Source organism: Condylura cristata, unplaced genomic scaffold (genome assembly GCF_000260355.1).
Source record: "Condylura cristata isolate star-nosed mole 26May11 unplaced genomic scaffold, ConCri1.0 scaffold00032, whole genome shotgun sequence".
In the NCBI taxonomy this organism is placed as follows: domain Eukaryota; kingdom Metazoa; phylum Chordata; class Mammalia; order Eulipotyphla; family Talpidae; genus Condylura; species Condylura cristata.
The window spans coordinates 12,956,825-12,966,227 of NW_004567133.1; the positions used below are offsets into that span (position 1 = coordinate 12,956,825).

Sequence of the window (9,403 nt, forward strand, 5' to 3'; positions counted from 1 at the left end):
ATATATATATATATATATGATTTCACATAAAAATCCAGATCACTGGCTTCTGCTGCAAACATCTGATGTGGCCGCTCACCCTGAGGAGCTCGGCAGCTGCTCCCTCACCCTGGTTCTCGTTGGTCTTCCTGGCCAGTTACCTGCTGGGCCTCAGGGGCTGCCTGTGCCTCCAGGGCCCTGCCGCAGCTGCAGGGGCGAAGGCCAGAGATGTTTCTAGGTTAACTGAGTCAGCGGGAGCCTGGCAGTTGTCAGCTTCCAGTTCCCTGCCTCTGGGCTGGCTGTCTGCTTGTTACTGTTGAGCATCATGGAGAAAGCAGTTGCCCGCAGGGCTTCCCCAGAATTTTCCAAATTGCAGCTTCTATTCTGCTCTAGCTTGGAGGCCAGATAACTCTTTAGCAGATTCAGTGGGTGAAAGGTTCAGGAGGCACCTAGGGGCAAGGGGCAAGCCTGAAGATTTTGCAGGCTTTATTCTCACATATTTTCGGAGACACAGCTCACACCAGGTAGAGTGAGGGTTTGTGGGCTCTTTCCGGAATCAAATATTTCCAGGCTTTAAGACACTTAAAATTTGTAGGTGCTATTTACCCCCTGGTGTGACAAAGAGTCACACCCCTGAGTTTTAAAATCAGAAGACCTGTTCTGAGCTCCTGTTCCTCTATTTATTGAGCCACAAAGTTGCCAACAAATTACAGCAGCCGCCACCACCCCAGGTTTTACTTTTCTCAATTTTAGTCACCCAAGTCAATTTCCATCTGAAAATAGCTTGAGTCCACATTCACATAACTTTTATTACGGTACACTGTTACAACTGTCCGGTTATTAGTTATTGTTGATATTCTTACTGTCTGATTTGTAAAAAAGATTATTTATTTATGCATATAAGAACTGGTGTACAGGCCAGAGGTGGGGGGGTGGTGGTGAGAGGATCCACCCAAAACAGAGTGGGGTGCAGAACAGGCAGATCCACTGAAATACACTGCTGAAGCAGCGGGCGGCACAGGAGAGGTCTGCTGCACCCTGTGGTCACTCCCTGGCCGGGGGTCGAACTTGCACTGCAGTGGCTGCGGACAGCTTCACAGTGCTGCACTTTCACTCCTTGTGCCACCAGGGCGGCTCTTACTGTCTGATTTCTAAAGTAAACTTTATTCTAGGTGGAAAAGAGAGGATAAAACAAAGCATGGGTTTGCTTTACTTTTAGGGTAGCAGACTCTTACTGGGGGCCTTGGACCACAGCCCCCGAGAAGGGGGATGCACAACTCACCCTCTCCCAGTTCCACTCCCAGTGTATGGGGAACCACTGCTAACCTCACAGGGCTGTCACAAGCATGAGGAATACCTAGGAAGTGTTCAGGAAACATGGGCCCCTCTCACACATCACCTTCCAGGTGGGGACGCTTCCTGATCCACACGAGTGAGGAACCCTAAAGTTGTCACTGCTTTCACGCCCCTCCATTTCATCAAAAACTAATTCTAACAGGTCTAACATGTCAATGTAACTTTGAAAAACTCCTGGAGAGATGTTCCCAAGGAACATACCCTATCTAAACTGGCAGTGCCAATCAAGAAATGGCACAAAATCTCGGAAAGCACTAGCGCGGGAACCGTGACATGGACACACACGAACAAAACACGCGCCTGGCCATTCCGAGATGTTCACGGGCTTGATCCGTTCACACAACTGATAGAAACAATCACCGCAGTCCCTCGAGACAGTTCCTAGATCGCTGTCACCACGAACCTTTTCTGTTTACCCAAAGAAACAGGCTAACGGACAAGGTAGTGTTGTCTGCACATCTATGGGGGGAAAATGTGGGTCAAGTGTAACCGCTTGCTAATAATTAAACATCCTGAAGTGGACTTGGCAATTCTTCCAGAAGAAGGAAAACTTGTTTGTCTGACTTTGTCAAGTGTTTATCCACCGATTCACCTAGGAACCACTCCATTGCTGTGTCCAGGAGCCGCGGTGGCACTCACCTGTCTGTCTCTAACCCCCAACTAACCATGGAGGAGAGCTGACAATCTTTTTTATTGAGTCTATCAAAGAATACACTAATTCTGAGTTTAACTGAGAACCGTCATTCATTATAGAGCTCAGTATGCACCGAGGGCTCCCTCTTTACAGACTGTAAGCTCCAAACTGGTTCATTCCTCTATGGTTTTGGCTCTACTTTGTCATTCAACAAAATGCCCATTATGACTATAGCATATACATCATATTTTTTTTAAAGATTTATTTATTTATGCATACAGAACTGGGGTACAGGCCAGAGGTGCAGGGGCGGTGAGAGGACTCACCAGAGACAGAGTGGGGAGCAGAACAGGCAGATGTACCAGAAATACACTACTGAGGGAGCAGTGGGCGGGTCAGGAGAGGTCTGCCATGCCATGTGGGTCACCTCCTGGGCTGGGGATCGAACTCGTGAAGTGGCTGCTTCTAGCATCATAGTGCTGTGCTTTAACCCACTGCACCACCAGGGAGGGCCCATACTTAATATTTTAGGAATAATACTTTTAGGGCTAATGCACTAGGATTCCAATCTGAAAAAGACCTCAGTCATTCCTTAGCAAAAATGTTCACTGTAAGAAAAAAATGATCCTGGCTTTACTTGGGACTCTAATTAGGCTATTTCTTCTCATTACGTAGTACCTGGCGACAGAATAATGGGCTGTGAGATTACTGACCCGTATGTGAAAGGCACAATTCTATGGGGCAACACTTAGAATTGTCTCCACTTTACACACGAGACAGAGCAGGTCTTACATCACGGTCTGACCACCTTCTTTTCTGCCCAGATTCCCCAGGGCTTCCAGGGGACAGTTAGGGGTAGTGCCTCTTCCCCTGCTCCTTCTCATTTATGGAGGTGCACAACTGGCATAGGGTGAGGAAGGCAGGTGCCATTTCTTCTGCTCTAATTTACAGATTGAGTCAACAAGGGGAGATGACTTCTGTTTCCTCTGTCTGTGAAGATGCCAGGGAGACTGGGAGGTGAAACTAAGATTTGAGTCTGCATTGCTTAAAATGAGGTGCAGCAGGTGATCAGGTATGTGAATTCATTCCAGGAAATTTGAGAGGAAAGATGAAACAGAAGCCAGCATTTTAATACTTTTCTTTCTGTGTGTTTTTTACTGGGCAAGGGGATACTTTCAAAGGATGAGCTTTCCAGTCTGAAAATCCCCAAGACCTTCTGTCTTTGGCTATTTCCAGAGAAACAGCCGGCTGGGAATGGTGCCGCTGGTGGCGGTGAGGCCTCAGTGCAGTGTCTAGGGACGCTCTGGTCTGAGACCAGGGCCCAGGGCCGGGAAACTGCCCACCACTGTCGTGGCTTAATTGACAGCTGTGATGTGGCATTTATGCAATCGACTCGGTGCCAGGCCCATTGCAGGGTATGACTATGATCACAGCTGCTCTAAGAGGGGTGTTTCTGTAGTAAGTTTTCATATTCTTTCCCAGTAATGGCTTCTCTGCCTTAATTAACGAAAAAAAAAAAAAAAGTGGGGAAGAATACTATCCGTGCATGATGTAGAGTGACTGATTTGTTTTTTAAAGGAGAACTACATATGCAATGTTGCACTAAAATGGTTTATATGCACTTCAGAGACCTGTAGTAAAGTACACTGAAAATTAAAAAGAAAAAAGTCAGTCTGATTTAAAGCCTGGGCTCACAGCACGAGGCTGTTCTGGGGCTTGCCACGGGGCTGCTACTGCCATACCGAGAGGGAAACGTGAACCCAGCAGTGCTTGGTCTGGAACACGCGCATCTGCTTGTGGCTGCTTTGGTGAGACACACCGGCAAGGCCTTCACAGTGCAGGTGAGGGTGTCTGGGAGCACCCCGACTTCTGGCACTCCAAGTCCTCTGGAGACAGACACCATTATAAACCGTGGCAGAACCCTGCAGTCATTATTAAATGTCCAAAGAGTGACCACCCATTTCTAGTGGCTGAAATACAAAGAACTGAACCCAAGAGTATGCAGGGCAACGGTCAGAGGCGGCAAGAGGTGGACATTATGCGCGTGCCCTGCAGGTGCAAGGATCTCTTTCTGCACACTCTCTCTCTGAAACAGACTTTCCTGAGTCTGGATTACTTTGTGCCTGTCATAAATGCAAAGAAATTGTTGCCCTGTCGGGTTTTGTTTGGTTTTGGAAAGTAAACTGTGCTCAGGGGACAGTTCTGAAGTCTGTTTGGCATTTTTGTTAAAAACAGAAAACCCAAACTGGTTCTTTCAGTAACACAAGGGAAGCATTTTCAGGCTCTCGCCTTACAAAAGCTTGTATTTTTCCATTCCAAATACACAGACTTTCTTTTTGGACAGATAAGGGTCAGAAGTCACCAGGGCAAAGGTATCTCGGTCACTGGATGCTGATTACTGCCTAAGCTTTGAGGCCCCGTGGTTTACTGCCGCTCTGGACAAGAGTGAAAGCAAGTAGAAAGGGACATTGCGGTTCTGTGTCCTCTCTTGTTTCTGTCATGGCACATTTTCAACAGCCTATCCTATCGTGAACATGGTGGAGGCTCAGCAACTCAGGAAGGGATCAAAATCTACTGGTGATCACCAGTAACCCACTCTGTAATTCTCAGTTTTTAAACTAATCTGTTATGACTCACCTCTTTTCAACTGACATATGCTTCTCAGGGTTGGGCACTGCCACGTGGGGAGTCTTTCCTCCCCTACAACTGTGAGTTGCTGGAGGTCAGGAACCAGACCGTAGAGTTCTATCATCATGCTTGAGAGTAGCTGGCATAAAGATAGGCTCCAGATATTTGCATGGGAAAATCAAACCCACCAATATATGGCTTCTTTTCATAGTAATTTCTTAAAACTTCCAACAGAATCACCTGGGAAATTTGTTGCACCGAAAAAAGGACACAGGAGAGAGGCCCCGGAATGTACATTTTAAACATGCTCTTAGGATATCACTAGCATGAGGATGTCATGGGACCAGAGAGCTAGTAAATTAAAATAAACACATGCTCAAGCATGTTTCAGACAAGGTATAGACATGGTATGAACAAAATGAAGCTTAAATAACACTTTCAGTTTCATTTCCTCTTCTCTCCACTGCCTGAATCATCCTCCTAAAGCAAAATTCTGATCATGCCCTCTTCTTGCTTGAAACCTTGCTGACCATGAAAAAAATAAAGTCCATAGTTGCAAGCCCGTCACCTAAGAATATTTATGACCTAGTAGCAATCAACATCACATCACTTTTAAACTCAGAGTACAAACTCTGGCATCAGAATGATTCAGTTCAATCTAGTTCCACCAAATTACTAAGTGACCGCAGGCAAGTCATTTTACCACGCTGTGCCTCCGTTTCCTCATTTGTCAAATGGGGACGTCAATAATAACTGCCTGGAAGGGTAGACAGGGTAAAATGATCAGCACAGCACTCAGAATAGTTTCTGACAGTGCAATATGTCAGCTGCCACAACTATTGTGATTATCCCTACTATGGTCCAATTCACACACAACCCTCCAGTCCCACAGAGAAATTCCTTGAGATTTTTCCCACATCACACTGTTCCCTGCACCTGTAACAAGGCTCCACATCATTTGATCAAAAGGATCCAACTGACAAGACCCAAACTCCCTGTCATCTGAAAGTCTTCCATCACTAACACCACCCTTCCTGACTCTCCCGATAAACCAGATTAACCCTTTCTACCTTTGTGCACTAGCAAAACTTTCATGTGAGCATGCTTTTTCATCTGGACTAGCATGTCCCTGACAGGCTGATACAGAAACAAGAGCCAGGTGCACTAGACCTGGCTTCTAAGCCAGGTCCCATGAATATATCCTCCATGAACCTCACATTTTCCATCTATAAGATCAGGATAATAATAGGTACTTTGCAGGAAATTTAAATGGCAAATCCTGCTATCGGTACTCAAAAAGAGTCTGATGTGTGGTCGACTGGTATTATGAACAGAATCATTAATAATGATATTTACTGAGTTTCCACTTTGCAGGAAGGGCCAGTGCCAAAACATGGAGCATAAAAGAAAAAGACAACTGCTAGAGGAATACGGTTTATGGAGACATAAACTTGAAACACAGCTCCAATGCCTATGCTCAAGGTGGCTGTTTACAAAACAGGCGTGACAGAAACAAACGCAACCACCCACCCGCACGTGCACTTTGCACTGGCACTGGGGTGTGCCCGGGAAGGCACAGCGCCTTTCCATTGGCTTTTCTGAGCGTGACATCGAGACAACCCCCAAAGGAGAGACCAATGGGCTTCGGCGGGCTGGACCCAACGGAGACAGTTGGGGGCATGGCAGCAGCTGGGCTCTCGCTTGCACCTCTCCACCAAAGTTGGGGGGCAGCCGCCGTCAGCACTGACAGGACCACCCCCGGCCTCGTCAGAGACGCCCAGTTAGATACACCCTGACTCTCATTTGCTATTTTTAAACTCCCTTTTGCACAGATTCCGATTTCTGAGCTGTGAGCTCGGGATCACAAGAGCCAGATCTATCCTGACCTCAGCGAATCTGGGGTTTCACTTTCTCCTTCCTCCACGTCCACCGCCCTATTTTCAGTCGGGAGCAATCGTTCCGCCTGGGGCAGGCTAGTACCTTGCGAATTAGATCTGAAGCTCAGCTCTGCGTTAACCAGACGCATGATCAATTCAAGCTGCGGCGCAGCGGGAGGCAGGTGCTGCAGGCTGTCGAGCGCCCCGCGGTCCCCCTCCAAGACGCGCGCAAGCGATGATGCCTCGTCCTCGTCTGGCCGAGACCCTGGAGCGCGAGCTCTGCCCCTCACCCCTGCGGGGACGCAGGTGAGGTCCAGCGACCGGCCGCGCCTACTTGGGGCTCTCACGAAAGGATGGGGAGGGTGGCCGAGCCCAGGTCGGCGCCGGGCGGCCGGGACAGCTGCTGCCCAGGTCCTGGGGCCGGGGCTAGGATAGCTCCGCACACCTCCCCCGACGCCGCCGGCCACACCCGTCCTCCACACCCCACCCCGAAATCGAGCCCGCCTCGCCCCCTCCCCAAACCAGCCGCGCTTACCTCTGCGCTCGTCCCCGGGCCTCTCCAGCCGCGGACCCCAGCCTGGACCCTCGCGGAAGCAGAAGAGGAGGTGGCGGCTTCCCTTCCGGAAGTACCGAGGGACGATCTGCAGAGGAGGTGCCCCAAGTCCACGACCATAGAGGAGAGGCCGTGCTGGTTTCCCAAGCCCCTCAACCCCGCGACCTCCCCGCTGCCTAGAGCGGCCACTCCCTGGCCAGGACGTCGGCGCATGCGTCCAGGACCGGCCCCACCCCTTCCTGCTCTTGGACGGACCTGAGGGCTGGGCGTTGCACTTTTAGGGCGTCGGTATCTGCTCCCCCGGGCTAGTGTTTCCGTATTTAGAGGAAGCGGATTTCCCCAGGAAGGAAACTAACATTATAAGATTGCACGGTGCGCCCCACGTTTCTTTTGCTTTCACATGTATTCAAAAAACCATGGTGCCACGGCTAAGAAAGTTCCATTTGCAAAACTGAGTCGAAATTGACCTTATTTCCCAGCATTTTGACCCATTGAGAATTCATGCGGATTGTCTTCGTTAAATTCTTTCACTACATCCTTTAAGGTTTAGAGACTGTTAAGCTAATTGTTTCAAATGACATTTTCCCCCCAGTCAAATTGGCAAAAATAAAAGGATTGGCAACGTCCTGTGCGCGTGTAAAGTGGGTGGAATCCTGGAGAGATTTCAGGTAATAGGTACCAGCATTTTTGTGTCCGGTGAAAGAGCCATAACATAGTAAAACTTGTTACCAGCACTCGAGGTTCGTTGGTCCTCACGCAGACAACTCAAGAGCAGACCAGCAGCAATAAGCAAAAGTTTTCATGCAAAGAATTACTACATAGAGTCAGGCTGCCTCAGAGAAGAGCCCTGGCATTGTGGGGACAGCTCACTTTTGTGGGCGTGGTAATGGAATTAGGAGTTTCCTTTCTTCAGAAAGGGGAGGGGTTTTTTGGGTGGTGGAGGGTACCTCCCTTTTCCCTGCACTTTGGAGATGTCCTGTACTTTTATCAGAAAAGGTGGGTTTTTTGGGGGGGGTGGGATTGGGTGCCTTAGGGTGGGTGTAGGGGCCACCTTGTTCCCTAGGGATGGGATCTGGTTAACAGTTATCTCTCTTATGGACCAGGCAGATGTTTAAGCAGAATGCACCTGTGACTTGCAGTCAGCAGCTTGTAGCAAGCAGATGGTAGTTCCCACCCATCTCACATTCACATTGTCCATCAGCCCTTACCACTACCCATCTCCAGGACTTTTTCATCTCTCCAAACTGAAATCCCACACCCATTTAACAAAACTCCCCATGACCCATTTCCAGTGTAACAACCATCTCTCTACTTCCTGTTTCAGTAATTTTGACTACCCTAACACTGCCTATAAGAGAAATCAAGCAGTGTTTGTCTTTTTATGACTGGCTTACTTCACTTAGCATGCAGATAGATCTACATCTGTATGTGTCACAATGTCCCTCCTTTTCAGGGCCAAATAATATTCCATGGTCTATGTCCTGTATATCCCACTTTGTCCATTCATCTGTTGATAGACACTTGAGTAGTGCCCACCTTTTGGCTACTGTGAATAATGTTGCTATGAATATGAGTATACAATTATAGTTCTCGGGCCCTCCCTGGTGGCACAAGGGGTTAAAGCACAACACGAGGTAGCTACCCACAGCCACTGCACTAAGAGTTTGATCCCCGGCCAGGGAGCTGACCCACAGGGCAGACTTCTCCTGTCTTGCCCACTGCTACCCTCAGCAGTGTACTTCGTCGATCTGCCTGTTCTGTTCCCCACTCTGTCTCTGATGAATCCCCTCACTCCCCTCTGTCATGTACCCCAGTTCTTGTATGCATAAATAAATAAATCTTTTTAAACATTACACTTCTCTGTGAGTATCCACTGTGGACCTGTTCCCTAACACCCCCACCTACCCTCAAGTTCCTGCTCCAAAAAACATGGATCCTTAACTTCTTTTTTAGGTAATGGTGTGATATTTGTATGTAACCTATGCACATCCTCCCTCTAGATTATTGCTATTAAGTAGTTCTTAGATTCTATTGTTTAGGAAATAATGGTATGAAAAAACGTTCAAGGACAACCCTTGTAGGTTAACCCACAGCATATGAATTTGCAAGCTGAGGTTGATTGAATTGGCGTATGTGGAACCACAGATCTGGAGGGCTGACTGTAACTGTTCAAGTCTCTGTGTTTGCTTCTTGTGTGTGTGTGTCAGAAGTAGAATGGCTTGATCATAGAATTCTATGTTATTTGATGCAGCACGTTTCATCAATTTTTTTCTTTGGTTGCTTGTGCTTGTGGTGTCATATCTAACAAATCATCAAAAAGCCCCATGTCATGAGGCTTTGGTCTATGTTTTAAGCATCTTATAGTTTTAACTCTTA

General features: G+C 47.9%; 1 protein-coding gene across 1 annotated transcript in view; it reads right to left on the reverse strand.

Moving 5' to 3' along the window:
- BFAR (bifunctional apoptosis regulator) overlaps positions 1-7,216 on the reverse strand; it is a 20,024-nt gene extending 12,808 nt beyond the window's left edge. The window contains exon 1 of the mRNA XM_004692113.2: positions 7,010-7,216. The gene's annotated coding sequence lies outside the window, so the exon portion shown is untranslated. The remainder of the gene's footprint in view (positions 1-7,009) is intronic.
- Between the last annotated feature and the right edge of the window lie 2,187 nt (positions 7,217-9,403).